Here is a 15,032-nt window from a genome sequence, read left to right on the forward strand (position 1 = left end):
GTATTCAATTTACTTAAACTAAAAAAAACCAAAAAACAAAAAAAACAATGCACCCATTTCTCCCCTACCCCACATCCCCTATGACCACCAATCTGTTCTCTGTATCTATGAGCTTTTTTTTTAAGATTCCACGTATAAGAGAGATCACACGGTGTTTGTTTTTCTCTGTCCTGACTTATTTCACTTAGCATAATGCCCTGGAGGTCGATTGTTCTAAATGGTAAGATTCCATTCTATTTTTTATGGCTGGCTTCTTAAAAATCCTGTTGTACATATTGTAGGTGTTATACATTCATCCATGGATGGACATCTAGGTTGTTTCTATATCTTGGCTACTGTGAATAATGTTGCAGTGAACATGGATATATCTTTTCAAGCTAGTGTTTCCATTTTCTTTGGGTAAATGCCCAGAAGTGGAATTTCTGGATCGCATGGTAGTTCTATTTTTAATTTTTTGAAGAACTTCCATACTGTTTTCCATTGACTGCACCAATTTTATATTCTCATCAACAGTGTATGAGGGTTTCCCTTTTCTCCACATACTCACCGACCCTTACCTTTTATCTTTTTTATACTAGCCATTTTAACAGGAGTGAGATGATCCCTCATTGGGGTCTTGATGTGCGTTTCTTTGATGGTTAGTGACGTTGAGTGTTTTTTTTAACGTACCTGTTTACCATCTGTATGTCTTCTTTGGAAAAATGTCTATACACAGCATCTGCCCATTTAAAAATCAGATCGTTTGCTTCGTTGCTGTTGAGTTGTGTGTGTTCTTTGTGTACTTTGGATATTATCTCCTTATCAGATACGTAATTTGCAATTATTTTCTCCCATTCCATAGGTCGCCGTTTCATTTTATTGATGGTTTCCTTTGCTGTGCAGAAGCTTTTTAGGTGACTATAGTGCCACTTGCTTATTTCTGCTTTTCTTGCTTTTGCTTTTGGTGTCAGATTTAAAAAGTCACCATACCACTTGTGGCTTCTTCTAGGAGTTTTATGGCTTCAGGTCCTGAGACCAAGTCTTTAATCCATTTTGAGTTAGTTTTAATGTATGGTATAAGATGGTGGTCCAGCTTCACTCTTTTGCCTGTAGCTGTCCAATTTTCTGAACCCTCTTTATTGAGGAGACTGTCCTTTCCTTTCCCCTTGTTATTGTTGGCCTTTTTGTTGTAAATTAACTGACCATAAACGTGTGGGCTTATTTCTGGGCTCTCTATTCTGTTCCACTGATCTGTGTGTCTGTTTTAATTTTTAATTTAAAAGTACCAAACTCTTAAAGTTATTATAGCCTATAATGCATTTTGAAATCAGGGAGCATGATGCCTTTGGCTTTGTTTTTCTTTCTCAAGATTGGTTTTGGCTATTTGGGTTCTTTTGTGGTTCCATATAAAACCTGAGGATTATTTGTTCTAGTTCTGTGAAAAAAGCTGCTGGTATTTTGATAGGGATTGCACTGAATCTGTAGATGGCTTAGGGTAGTATGGGCATTTTAGTATGGGCATTTTAGTATGCCCATTTAGTATGGGCACACTGGGCCTTACAGCAGGCACTTTATCTCCTAGCATGAAACCCCTCCCCCGATTCCTCATTGGCTGAGTACTACAGAAGTTACAGCCTTATCCGGAAGTCGCCTATGTCCATGTAAGGCCAAAAGTAGTCTGATTGGAACAAATGTACATTCTTTGAGGTGATGCAGAGACGTCAGTTTTTTGGCACATGCTTATTACAAAGCCCGCAAAAAAAAATAAGCCCATGAAACGGAGACGGGAAGAACCAGGAAGTGAAGTGTCTAAGGGTTTGGGACTCCATTGTGCGGAGGGGAGGGGTTCGTACATATTTCCAATAGCTTGTAAGCCTATTGTTAACTAGGCAGCACAGCTTTTATTTGGTATTTCTGGAAATGAATCATCTCACTTACTTGTCACGCCTACCTTTGCCGGTAAAACAATACCATCGGGCAGTGGAACAATAATACTAGAATTTTGGTAACTTCCAGCTTGTTCTCTAAACCAGAGACTAGTCTACCAATATGCATGTCAAACCATGACTCAAGGCTGCTATGAACTTGATTGTTAATTGTCAGTTACTGATTGTAGCTACCTCCAGCATGCCTTCCAGCTGAAGAAGTACAGAAATACAGAATTGGTTCCTTAATCAAGAATGTGGAATTGCCAGGTTATCACATACGAGGGGAAGCTGCAGATGAGTTACAGAGCCCTGGACTCACAGATAGGATTCCTTTACAAGCCCACAGGTGCCCATTATGCATTCTCTCTCTACCATAGTGAGGTAACGGCAATAACATCATTTGATGATGGGTTTATTCTCTCCAAATTTCAAGACTGAAATAGAAAGACGACACCTGAATGTAATTCCCAGGGCAGGCAAGCGCTGTCCAGCCCTCACAAGATGCACAAAAGCCAGGGAAGCTCCAAAAGAAGTCTATTAGGGGATTTGTTTCGTGGAGCTCAGTATTTCTTCCATTCGAGTTTTACCCGATACTTAATTTAACTCCACGAGTAATATAATACACTGGGGCAGGACTAGAGCGAGGTGAATGGTATTGCAGCCTGCACATTATGCCTGACCTTGCAGCTGAGTATTAATTTGAAGTAGTGGAATTAAAATTTTCTATTCTTTTGCATTGTCATGCCTCACGTTGATAAGCACAAAGAAATGTAAATAAAAAAGACCTATTTCAAAACCTTCCATACAACCTTTTTGTTTTATGACAAAAGACAGTTAATTAACATACTAGCAGTAAGCAGCCTTCCCAAACTCATGCTAATTATGTATTCTGTTGACCGTGACTCTAGTCATAAGGTAATTGGCTTGCAGCAACATGACATTTCAAATCATCTCTTGAAATTACATCAAAAAGCCAGCCTGTTTTGTTTTGATAGGGGAACAATCAATTTGATAAGTGGTAACACAGCTCATTGTTTCACATTAATTAGACTAATTGCTGCATGTTAGCCTCTGAAATAGACAGAACTTGGAGAAGACAAAGGCTGCGGCCTTTAGCATGCAGCGCGTGTGACGGTTCCACTTGCCTGCACAGACCGTAGGCAGAAAACAGAGCTGTTATAGGAGGCAGCCTTGCGGGAGGCTGGGTGTTAACAGTAGTTTGATGTGTTATGCTTAATACACTGGCTTTCAATTATAGCATCCAGGTTCCAAGTCCCACAGAGGGAAGAAAGGACGACTCTAAAAAACTGTTTCCCAGCTAACCAGGTTTGGGTTTGAGAGAGTTAGAACAGCCTTCCAGTTACACATTCTCCTTCAAAACCCACACACTTTTATGTCCCTGCCAGGGAGGCCCTACTTCTATCCCTTTGTAGTACTCTGGGCATAAATGCCTTAAAAAACAGACTGAAACAAAACAGACAGAGCCAAAACAAAACAAAATACCAAAAGGACAAAAAAAAAAAATCCCCCCCCCCCTTTTTTTTTCCAATTACAAAACAGTGTTTGAACTCACAGAGATTCGGGAAACTGTCATTTGTGGAAACCTAACACTTGAGCCCTGCAGACGCCTTTCACTTTGACAGACTGTACCTTCGTTTATTCTCAAGACCACCAATTTGGTCCAATTGGATAGTGTGATCTTTATGACAACAGCACATGTCGATCTCAATTGGCAAGGAAGAGAATTTCACTTGTGACCAGCGCGGACTTCTGATGCTCACATAGATTGATGAGATCGCGTTACTGGGCATCTGATGCAATGGAACAGGGCTCCTTCCCAAGGAAAAGACATCCAGGGCTTAAAAAAACCAGATGCACTGCCTCTGTCACTCAGACGCTGTCTAGTTATCCACACACAACTTCGGATTACTGCTAGCTCACCAAACGTGCAGATGGGCAGTTGTGTGTGTACCTATTAGTGTATATACGTGAAGTGGAAATTAGCCTAAATATTTGATTCTGCGGTTGCAAATCACCAAATTCATTGTGGTTAGATGGCAAATTATGTCGTTGACTTTGGGCTGCGTTTGACCTAAGAGACAAAGTCTCAAACAACAGACTCTGCTAATTGCCACTGCAGCTCAATTCAAAGAATGGTTTTCACACGTCGGTGGTGTGGAAAGGACTTTGGGTTTCTCACTAGTTTCTTCAGCTTTACCGAGTGGTGTGGTCTTTGAACAGGAAGGACAGCAATATATAAACATAACAGTTTTTTCATAAGATACACAGCTGCATTACACATCCCAGAATTGTAAGTATGACGTTCCTCCATTTGTAAATGCTTATGGGCTTTCATTGAAATTACAGAGGGAAAAATGACAGTGAAATTTGGACCTGGCTTGGGAAATGAATTTGAAGCATTTAAACGAGATTGATTTGCTTCTGTGTATGAAGGCATCTTGGGCGGGGAAGGTGGGGGTGTGTGGACATCTGTACCAAAGGAGAGCATTTCATTTCTTCTCTTTACCATTCCCTCAAAGGAATGATCCTTTTACAGGAACTTCAAAGCACAAATTTGTGCGGCAGGTTTAATTTGGTCATTTAAAAAAAAAAAAATAGCGTGTGGTGTAGCAGAGGCAAGCAATTAAATGATTGCTCCTACAAGTTAATAAATCTTCAACAGCCTTTTAAAAAGGTACAAGGATTTGTGATTTAAGGGTGCTAATGTGCTGTTTTCCCTGTAAAATCCCAGGGTTTATTCAGAAGGTAAATGATGGGGGGGAAAAAGGTACCAAGATTGAAACCCCTTAACATTCAGCTTAAGTGCTGGTTCCACTTGCTTGAGCACAAGTTGGAAGCAGCTTTGTTAGGATTCCAGCCGGCACCCTCGCTGTCACTGTTGGTTCTTGTATAGTCAAGCCCCACTTCATGCAGAGCAAATCTTTGCTCAGTTAAGCGAGCGTCAGTCACTGGTAAGCTTGGCTGCCGGCCCAGGGTTGTTAGACTTTTTCCATGCTACACCTGAATGAGATATTGACGAGACATTGCTACCCAAACAGAGTTGAGAAACTGGATAAAAAAATAAATAAATTAAATTGTCATGGGGCTGACAGAATAATTTTGAAAATGCAACTTACACTTCCAGTGTACAAGCAGAACAAGGAAGCCGCTGCCTGCTTGGGACCAGGTGACGTATCACTGGGTTGGTTGAAAACATTTTTCCCCCTTACTTTGCGCCTCACGACTGTGGATTTGGAATGGAGGATGGGGGGTGAGGGAAGACGTACTGACAGATTATAACCCTGTGTAGAACCTTTTGGTCAGTTCATTCGAATAGGCCTATTATCTGCTTAGCAGAAGCTTCCCAAAACAAAACGCCGTGGAATACAGTTACGAGGCTTTGGGGGTGAGGAGAACATTCTGACAGTAGGTAATTTCTGCAAAAATAAGGATCAGAGAAAATCAGGGACGGAGTGGAAAAAAAGACGTAAAGTAGGAATAGTTTTTAAGTAGGAATGGCTGGCAGAGCTATTAATCACAGAGTGCTCTGAGCCACAACAGGGGTCGTGGGAGGGCCGGGGAGACCAAAGGACAGAGGCGAAAGGCACCACCAAAGCCCCTCCCCTCAAAAGAAATGTAAGAGGACTGACCTATTCATATAGTATATATGTATCTATATATCTATATGTATACACACATATATAGATATATATAGATATATAGATATAGATATAGATATAGATATAGATATAGATATAGATATAGATATAGATATAGATATAGATATAATAGATATATAGATATATAGATATAGATATATGTGTGTATATATCTATATACATATATAGATACATATTTCAATCCAAGGTGTTTTAGTAAATATTTAGATTCTTTGTTTTTTTTTACTATAGAATGAATGGTGTGTTGTTATGGCAGTTCTTATTCTTATCCTAAAAAAGTGGAAAAACTGAATTTCATCCATGGCAATAGAGGATTCAGGTGATTTGGCAAACTGATAGAAGAGGGAGGGCGTGGGGGAGGGGAGAGTCCTCTGCTGAACCCCAACGCTCAGGCAAGGCTTTGTCTCAAAAAACAAACAAACAAACAAACAAACTATTAGTTGGAGGCTTGCTGGGAGACATCAGAAATTACTACAGGTTCTAAAGATTTAATAACTTCTTTTAAAATAGATTCAGTACTCTTGTAGCGGGCATGTGCTCTTTGAATGCATAATTTCTCATGGAAATTATGTAATTTCTCCCCCTAGCTGTGTCTGTATTGAAAAAGGACAATTCTGAGAGTGCTGGCATTTTGCTCCCTCCACATCCAGCTCACATCCCTACTAGAGGTAGGTGCTGTGGGACTCCGTGGGGCGGCGTGACCCGCACGGGGAACGGTGGCTCTTCCTCTCTCAATCTCTCAACTCACGCTCTAAGCACAAAGTGTCTTAACTGACTTTCCGGACTCTGGACTTCCGTGGCTCCGCCAAAGCCCATCCCATAGCAAAGAAATCAGAGCACCATTTGCAAGTCCCTGGTGAGCGCTGGTGGTCAGGCAGCTCGACTCAAGGCGTTGAGGGAGTATCTTCCACATACATCGACAACATCCCCTTCCCTTCTGCAGATACCTCTCTTCACTTTGGTGTCGTAATCTGTGAGTGGGGGGTAGTAATACCTACTTCATGGGTTGCTGAGGAAATTAAGTGAAAGCAAAGCTCCCAGCCTGGTGCTTAGCGTGTATTAAGTGCTTCGTAGTAGCCAGGCCCTTTGAGAAATGGGGGTTATTTATCTGTAGTATTAAAGAATAGGTGTGAACATTAGAAATTTTCTTCAAATATAAGCAGGGCCAGATTCGTGAATGCGCAACCTGTGTAGCCACCTAGGGCCCAATGCTCTGAAGGGCCCCACACTTGGTTGAATGTTCCCTGGCACAATCTGGAAATTCTGAATACTTTTGGAACAAAGGGACTCCGCATTTTCAATTTGCAGGGGCCCCAGGCTGTGTAGCTGGTCCTGTATGTTGTTATTTTATTTTGCCCATGAGTTTTATTCCTTTTCCTGCTACAACTTTCATTGAATATTTTAAATTAGCTTTTGGTATTATCAGGCACAAACTAACCACTCAGTTCATTCTCCTTTTTTGTTGTTGTTTTTCACCTTTTTTTTTTTTGCTGCTACGTATCTCCTATTCATGCCTAGTGTGCTCCCATTACACGGCAGTCCCTGCCCCTGCTTACCTTGCTTGCCCTACTAAGCCCCCATTCCCTTGAGAACAGGTACTCTGCTATTCCTTTGTTTTTATTACGTTTCCTTAGTTTTGAGAGGCAGAGAGAGACAGCACAAGTGGGGGAGGAGCACAGAGAGAGGGAGACACAGAATCCAAAACAGGCTCCAGGCTCTGAGCTGTCAGCACAGAGCCCGATGCAGGGCTCGAACTCACGAGCTGGGATATCATGACCTGAGCTGAAGTCAGACGCTTAACCGACAGAGCCACTCAGGCACCCCAACTCTGCTATTCCTTTGATCTCCAGTGCCCTTCCTGTTCCTCTTGGATGAGCCTTAGCTCAGTGTCTCCACTTCACAAGCAGAAAGAAGCTTTCCTCGGCAGTGTCCTCACGTCCTCACGGCACCTTGGCACACGCCTGTTCTAACGCTTCCCTAGTCCACGCCCTGGACAGTAAGTTCTTTCAAGGGAAGAGACTTTCTCTTTTCGAACCTGCCGCTTCCCAACATCCTGACTCGCAGTTGGTGTTCAGTGTGTTGACTCAGGAAGTGAACGAGCAAACCAATCACCAAAGCTTCCGAGAGCACAACTGATTCTCATCTCACCTTTAAAAAATTTCTTTCGGCTTTCCTTTGGTAAAGCATTTTTAGCAATGAATGCCTCAAATACAGCAACAAGGGCCAAATTCAGGATTGCCTTTGAGGTAGAGACCCCTACTTTGGTATTTCAATTTGAGAAAATGATGTTTCTTTCTTATTAAAATAGAATACTGTCTCTAATGACTTATCATGACGAAAGGGATGCTTTCCTGACTTTTAACAACCCCCTCACACATACACCCACCCCAGTTTATCAACTGTGATTTTGAAAAGGTGTTTCTTAACTGGTCTCAAGTTGGTTGAAATATTTGCGCTTTCATTTTGTTCTTCAAAGTTGCCTGCGTTGCTTTCCTCCTTTTCTCTCCAGGTTCCTCTTGCTTTTGCAAACTCTTCAGTGCATAGATGTACATGGTGAAAAGGGGGTTGAGAAAGCATGGGTGCCATTGGCTACTTGGTGGCACCTTCCTTTTGTTGTTCTGGGTTGTTTTTAGAGTTCGTATCATTGATGTGCTTGGGGCACTGGTGACAAGATGTTAATGGTTTCCTGACTGGGCAGACAGCTGTGTTGAGAGGTGTTAAGTTTTCAGTAAATTCATCTGTTTTATTAGTTCAAATTTACTTGCAATGTTAGCTCATTTACAACTGAATTTGTGGTTAATGTTTTTTCTCCACCTTTAGCAACCTCTGTTTCTTTGCTGTTTTCGTGTTATTTCATTTGAAAAGTACTGAGATTTCTCCTTCCCTCTCCTGAATAATTTAGGATATTTTTTACCGAATAAATAAACAAGGGCTTGGGAGGTCTGCCTTCCTCAAGAACATTTCATGGTTCTAGGGCTACATAAGTGATAATCCCAAGTTGCTAACAATGAAATATCTGCAGTTATCATCACAGATAAATTCACTCAGTTTAATAGAAGGCTTTGGCATGTTTCTGCTTTGCTCCTCCTAGTTTGTGTGTGTATTGAAGACGTGAGTGTGCCAGAAGCGGGTAGAAGCAAGAGTTTGGCCTTTTGGTTGACATGTTGCAAACTTTTTATTGATGTAAAAACCTCAGTATGATGCTATATCCCAATCCCAATGTTCTTGGCTCTTTTTATCATTACCCGTCCCCCATTTCCTCTCCTTCAAATTCTTTTTTGTCCTTCTGCAGTCTGAATTGAGAAATCCTTCATAATTTCTGAGGACTTTCCTTCAGTTTTCTTGCACATGGATTCCCCTTGCTTCCCTACGTGAATTGGAAGCTCCTGGAAGACAAGGCCCTTCTTCTTTGTACTGCAAAGAATACCTCCTGGTGTGATGCCAGCCCCACTGTTGATGCTTTTAAATCCTCACTGATTCAGTGATTACAATGGCCTCCTTTTATCCTGAGTAATCAAATCGGCCATTTAAGCCGTGGTTCTGCGGGCATTGGCTGTGTCTTTGGATTAAGCTTGTTTGGGGTCGATTCTTTCCTGAAATACTTTCTAAGCACAGCAGAAACAGCAAGACAGAGTCACTGTGTAATGGGTAGAAATGCTAGGGCCAAATTCTACAAGGCCTGAATGTTAAATGTTTAGGATTGAAAAATCAGTTTCATATTTTGCAAAATTACTCAGGAGAACACTTTATTGCGCATTGTCAGGTTTTTGAAAAGGAATGGGCATTGCAGTGGTATAGGTTAAATAAGGCAAAGTAACATGTACTGAGTGACCTCTCCGGGGTCAGCATACGTAAGAGCTTATAGTCCTCTTAGAGTAGCAACGTATAATGGTTAAGAATGTTAACCATTTCGGGCTAGAGAAGGTATTGAAAATTATATAGCCAAGCCTCCTCATTCTGTCATTGAGGGTGTTGAGTCCTCAGCGGATTTAGATACCCTATTCGAGAACATAGAAATAATATTTTTAATAGCAATTAATATGAGCCAGGCACTTGTTTAAATGCTTTGAGCATATTAATTCATTACCTCATAACACCTTCGTGAGGTAGGTTTCTGTTTCTGTTTCTTTTACACATGAAGAAGCCGAGGCAAAAAGAGGTTAGGTCACTCACCCAAGGTCTGATGTTTCTGTCTATCTCTAGAATCTGTCCATTTTTCTCTATTCCCACTGTCCCTACCTTGGGCCAAGCTACCGTTACCTCCTATCTAGACTCCTCACCAATCATCCTGCATCTCTATAACTTCTGCCCTGGCAGACTTCACAATCTGTTTAATAAAACTCCAGTCTGTGCATGGCCCTGCCCCGCTGTTGGTGGCCACACATTGCTTATAGGAGCTGCAGGAGGCAGGCTTTCCTGGGGTTCCAGAGGCCTCTTTCATGCTCACTCCCCTGCCTGTGGTACTGTAGCACTCCCCCTCCACTCACATGTTAGAACCTTTGCAGGTGCCATATCTTGTGTCCATTCGTCCTGGACTTACTTCTACCCACCACTGAGATCCTAACTCAGAAGTTGCCACCTCAGGGCAACCTTCTCTGACTCCCTAGCTAAGCTGTAAGTCACTATTACAAATCTTTCAGTCCTCAGGGACTGTAACCATTTGACTTACCTTTGTGTTCCTAGAACGAATACAGTAGTTTCCCCCTATTCATGGAGAATATGGTATGTTCCAAGACCCCCGGTGGGTTCCTGAAGCTACAGATAGTTCCAAACTCTATAAATACTGTTTTTTCTTACACAGACATACCTATGGTAAAGTTTAATTTATAAATTAGGCACCATAAGAAGTTAATAACAATAACTAATAATGAAATAGAACAACTGTAATAATAACTGTAATAAAAGTCATATGAATGTGGTCTCTCTCTGTCTCTCTTTCAAAATATCTTATTGTAATGCACTCACCCTTCTTCTGGTGATGACGTGAAATGATAAAATGCCTGCCTGATGAGATGAATGAGGTGATGACGTAGACGTTGTGAATGGTGTTAGGTTACTGTTGACAGTACATCAGAAGGAGGATCATCTCCCTCCAGACTGCCGTTGACCATGGGTAACTGAAACTGCAGGAAACCAAACCAAGGATAAGGCGGGGTCCCCTGTATGGTGCCAAGTGCATAGCTGACAACCAGCATTTGTTGAAGGAAGGAAAGAGAGGAGGAAGAAAGCCCTCAGGTGCTACGAATAATTCATTCTTGACTCTAAAGGGTCAGGGCTTGGAGTTTCAGTATCTGATTTGAACCCCCACTGTACTGCCCACTGATTGGGAAAATGAATAAAATTGGAGTGAGGACAAAAGAAAAGTCAAGACTGATACTGAGAAGAATTCCAAGTAATCTCTATGGTTCCTCTGCCTGAAAGAGAAGGACCACAGCTCCTCACCTCTAAAGTGTGGGCTCTGCATAAGTGACTTCTTTGTCAAAAGTACAGTGTGAAAAGAGGGGTGGGAAAGAGTAACTTCACAGTGGATCTCCGCCAGGTGGATCAAGGTCAGGTTATCAACAGTGATAAGCCATGTTCATAGTATGTACCTTTGATATGATGTGATGAAAACAACACCTCACCTCTATTGTCTTTCACCCCCAAACCCATAACCCCAGTCTAATCATGAGAGAAACAGCAAACAGATCTTGGGCAGCACTCCTCAAAACTGTCAAGGTCATCAAAAACTAGGAAAGTCTCAGGAACTGTTATAATCAAGAGCAACCTAAAAAGACAAGAGCTAAATGTAATGTGATATCCTGGATGGGATCCTGGGACAAAAATAGAGAAATAGGTAAAAATTAAGGAAACATGAATAAGTATGGGCTTTTGTTAATAATAATGTGTCAGGGTGCCTGGTGGCTCAGTCAGGAGTCAGCTGATACTTGATTTCAGCTCAGGTCATGATCTCACAGTTCTGAGATGGAGCCCTGCAACAGGTTCTTCTCTGACAGTTCTCTCTCTGTCTTTCTAAAACAAAAATAAAGTTTAAAAAATAATAATAATGTGTCAATATGGGTTCATTAGTTGTGACAAATGCAATCCACTAATGTAAGATGTTACCAGTAGGAAACACTGGGTGGTAGATATATGGATGGAGACTCTCTTACTATCGTCACAACTTCTCTGTAAATTTAAAACTATTCTAAAATAAAAGGTTTATTTTTAAAAAGTCATGCTGAGGTTTTGAGGTTGGGTGACTGGGAAAGAGTCAGTAGTGTTAAAACAGCAGGAGGATCATCCAAGAAGTCACTGGCTCTGAGCATTAGGAAGTGTGGGGTGGGGCAGAAGGAACTGATGGTGAAATCAAACCTCATGGTCAAGGCCACGTCAGGAGCTGAGGAAGACGGGGGTGGGGGGGGGGCACCACAGAAAGTTTGGCAGAGAAAAGAAGGAAGGGGGATTCTATTGGAGCTAGAAGAGACAATAGAGGCCAGGGAGGAATTTTCAAGATTTAGAAAGATGTGTATTTATCTGTAACATAGGAGAAGAAATTGCTCAAATGCTTGTTTTATTCATATACAAGAGTGAGGTATTAAAAAGGTGATAGATGCATGGTTAGGGTTGTGGATGGGGTGGCTTTAGGGTGATTTTGTGAGCCAGTTTTTTTTTCACTTGAGAGAATCCCAAAATACTGGTGTTTGTCTTTTTTCTAGAATCTTCCATGTCTCATTAACAGAATCCTCTGGTCTTGCCTTGGGGATATACAATTGCCTAAGGCATTCTGGGAGTCCAGTGCGGAAGAAGAGGAGGGAATGGAGGCTTTCCTACAATGCCCTCATTTTGAGCCCCAACCCTTCTTCCCCCACACCCTATGCTCCTGGTGTTACGGTCCTTAGAATTTCTCTAGCTTGGTTTCTCCAAAGACAAAGTGAGGAGGAAGAGTGAATCATATGCTTTGTAGAGACAGACTTTCAGTCCTGCCTGATTTTAGCCACATGCCTCACCCCTGCCTTAAGCCAACACCTGATACCCAAAGGCCTTCATTCCTGAGCTTCAGGGTGAAGAGTCCTCCTCCCTGTTGATTTCCTACATTGCTGGTGTTTACAATTCACTTCCTGCATATCTATTGAGCAAATATTGCTCTATACTCTGCTTTTCAACTCTTTTTCTTATTTTATTAAATTTTTTTTAAAATGTTTATTTATTTTTGAGAGAGAGAGAGAGTGCACAAGCAGGGGAGGGGCAGAGAGAAGGAGACCCAGAATCCAAAGGGCTAAAACTCACGAACAGTGAAATCATGACCTGAGCTAAAGTCAGACACTTAACCAACTGAGCCACTCAGGAGCCCTGCTTTTCAACTTCTTGTACCATGGTTCAAAATTAGGTATGTCTCGTATTTTCATCAAAAATGGAGACTATGGGAAAAAAATAGAGAATATCTTTCTGTTTCTCCTTAGTGTTTTACTGATAATTTATGATATGAAGGTGATAGAAAAGTCTTTGTGTTTTTATAATCAAAATTTCACAGGTGCCTGGGTGGCTCCATGAGTTGAGCGTTCGATTCTTGGTTTTGGCTCAGGTCGTGATCTCATGGTTCATGAATTTGAACTTTATGTCAGACTCCAAGCTGACAGCTCAGAACCTGCTTGGGATTCTCTCTCTCCCTCTCTCTGCTCCCACCCCGCCACTCTTATGTATGCTCTCTCTCTCAAAATAAATAAATAAACTTGAAAAAACCCCACAAAATTATAGAAGTCAACATTTAAAGTCAGCATTATTTTCTCATATATGTGTGTTCTTGCTTTTAAAATATGTGTTTAAACTTTATGTATTACATAGTCTGAGGATTTGTTTTAATGAAAAAGCAGAATGTAATTAAAGAACAGAGCTGCCAATGTTTTTTCTAAGGAGTCTGTTGGTTTATGGTTTAGTCCTTAGGGTATATCACCTTCTCTTTCAGGGCAGTCCTCACATTTTTGAGAAGTAAGCAGGCTTTGTCAAGTGATCCAAGAATCAAAGCTTGTTTTGTGGAATGGAAGTTCACCAAACCTGAGGCCCTTTTTTGTACCACCCTATTCATTTTTTCTCTCTTAATATTTTAGTGATTTTTTTATGACAAAAATAAAAGATCCTCACTTCGGCTCCTTGAGCTGTATTTACTTGTCAGCTAGTTGAGAGTGGAGGGAAGGAAGCTGGCTTTTCTCGAATCTTTTCTTTCCTGGAAGAAGAAGGCTAGAGATTACCCAGATTTCTGGTCCCTTAAGATCTAGCTCACTCAATCCAACAAAATTATTCCTCAGTGAAATGCTGTCCTTTTCATTCATGCAGCTTGAACTTTCCTTTGGTAAAATTTCCAAGTGTGCTGAGCAGAACCTTGCTTTTCTTCTCTCTACTCAGTGAACACTTCTCTCTACCCTCTGGAGTAATACCTACAATAACTCTCTCTCAGAGGAGGTTACTGTCTAGGAAAGGGGCTTAGTCAGTGGGGAAAAAAAAAGAAAAAAGAAATGTTGCTCTGTTAGTAAATGTCAGCTCAAACAAACACATCTCCTAAGAGATTTCCAAATAGATGCATCTTCATTTCTCGACACGGTGATGGGATTATTTTATCCCATTTTTGTACCCTATGATTTCCCAATAAGAATGTATTAGAATATGGGGGTTGGTGGACCTGGAAGGCTGTATGTACCATCAAGTATCTTTCAGAACAGATGTCTACTGCTGAAGAATATAGTTGCTTCCTACAGAAGCAGGGAAGTTTGATCCCTGATGCACCCCAAGCCACTAAGTTAGCAAAGGATAGTCACCTTTAGGAATGTTCTCCCTAGATCATTTTGAGTATAAGTCTACTGTTCCCTAAAACCCAAGACCCACAGGAGTTTATTTCTTTTAACTTACGTCAGCCTTTACTCTTTCCCATCATGCTGTCATGGCTTAGCTGGAGAGGCCAAGTTTTAGTTTGTAATCATGAATGCTTATAAGGCAGGAGGCCAAGGCTTCCTAAATTGCTCACTGAGCCTCATTGTAAATTTATATTGAACTCTTAATGGCGGGAGCATTAAAAAAATTGGAGCTTTTGAAAGGTGATCTCATTTCAGAATTTTTTTTCTCTTCTATATCCTCTGGTTTAAACCACATTATTTAAAAAAAAATTCTTTAGTTAAGTCAGAAGCCTGGATGTGTAATTGTCATTGAATTTACTTTAATGATAAAAACAGGAAGGGGATGATCGTCATTCAGAAAACCGTTATTGGATCTGCTGTGTCCTTAGTCACTCCGCTGAACCTAAAGATGAATACGATACGGCCCCTACCCTCAAGTCACTTAAAGACTAGAAGAAAACAAAATAAAACAAAAACGAAAACTCTGTAGTACCTGTTAGTATGTATTATGCTGCATAACAGATTACCTGCAAACAGTGGCTGAAAACAGCAAATTATCTATTCTTTCACAAAGTTTC

General features: G+C 41.1%; 1 protein-coding gene across 17 annotated transcripts in view; it reads left to right on the forward strand.

The window, feature by feature from the left end:
- ESRRG (estrogen related receptor gamma) overlaps positions 1–15,032 on the forward strand; it is a 625,497-nt gene that overhangs the window by 316,549 nt on the left and 293,916 nt on the right. For 2 of the 17 annotated variants that reach the window (XM_053908973.1, XM_019465631.2), the window contains exon 3: positions 6,175–6,255. The exons of the other annotated variants lie outside the window; for them this stretch is intronic. The gene's annotated coding sequence lies outside the window, so the exon portion shown is untranslated. The remainder of the gene's footprint in view (positions 1–6,174; positions 6,256–15,032) is intronic. 17 annotated transcript variants of the gene reach the window in all.

Source organism: Panthera pardus, unplaced genomic scaffold (genome assembly GCF_024362965.1).
Source record: "Panthera pardus isolate Hobbes unplaced genomic scaffold, ASM2436296v1 HiC_scaffold_21, whole genome shotgun sequence".
NCBI lineage: Eukaryota > Metazoa > Chordata > Mammalia > Carnivora > Felidae > Panthera > Panthera pardus.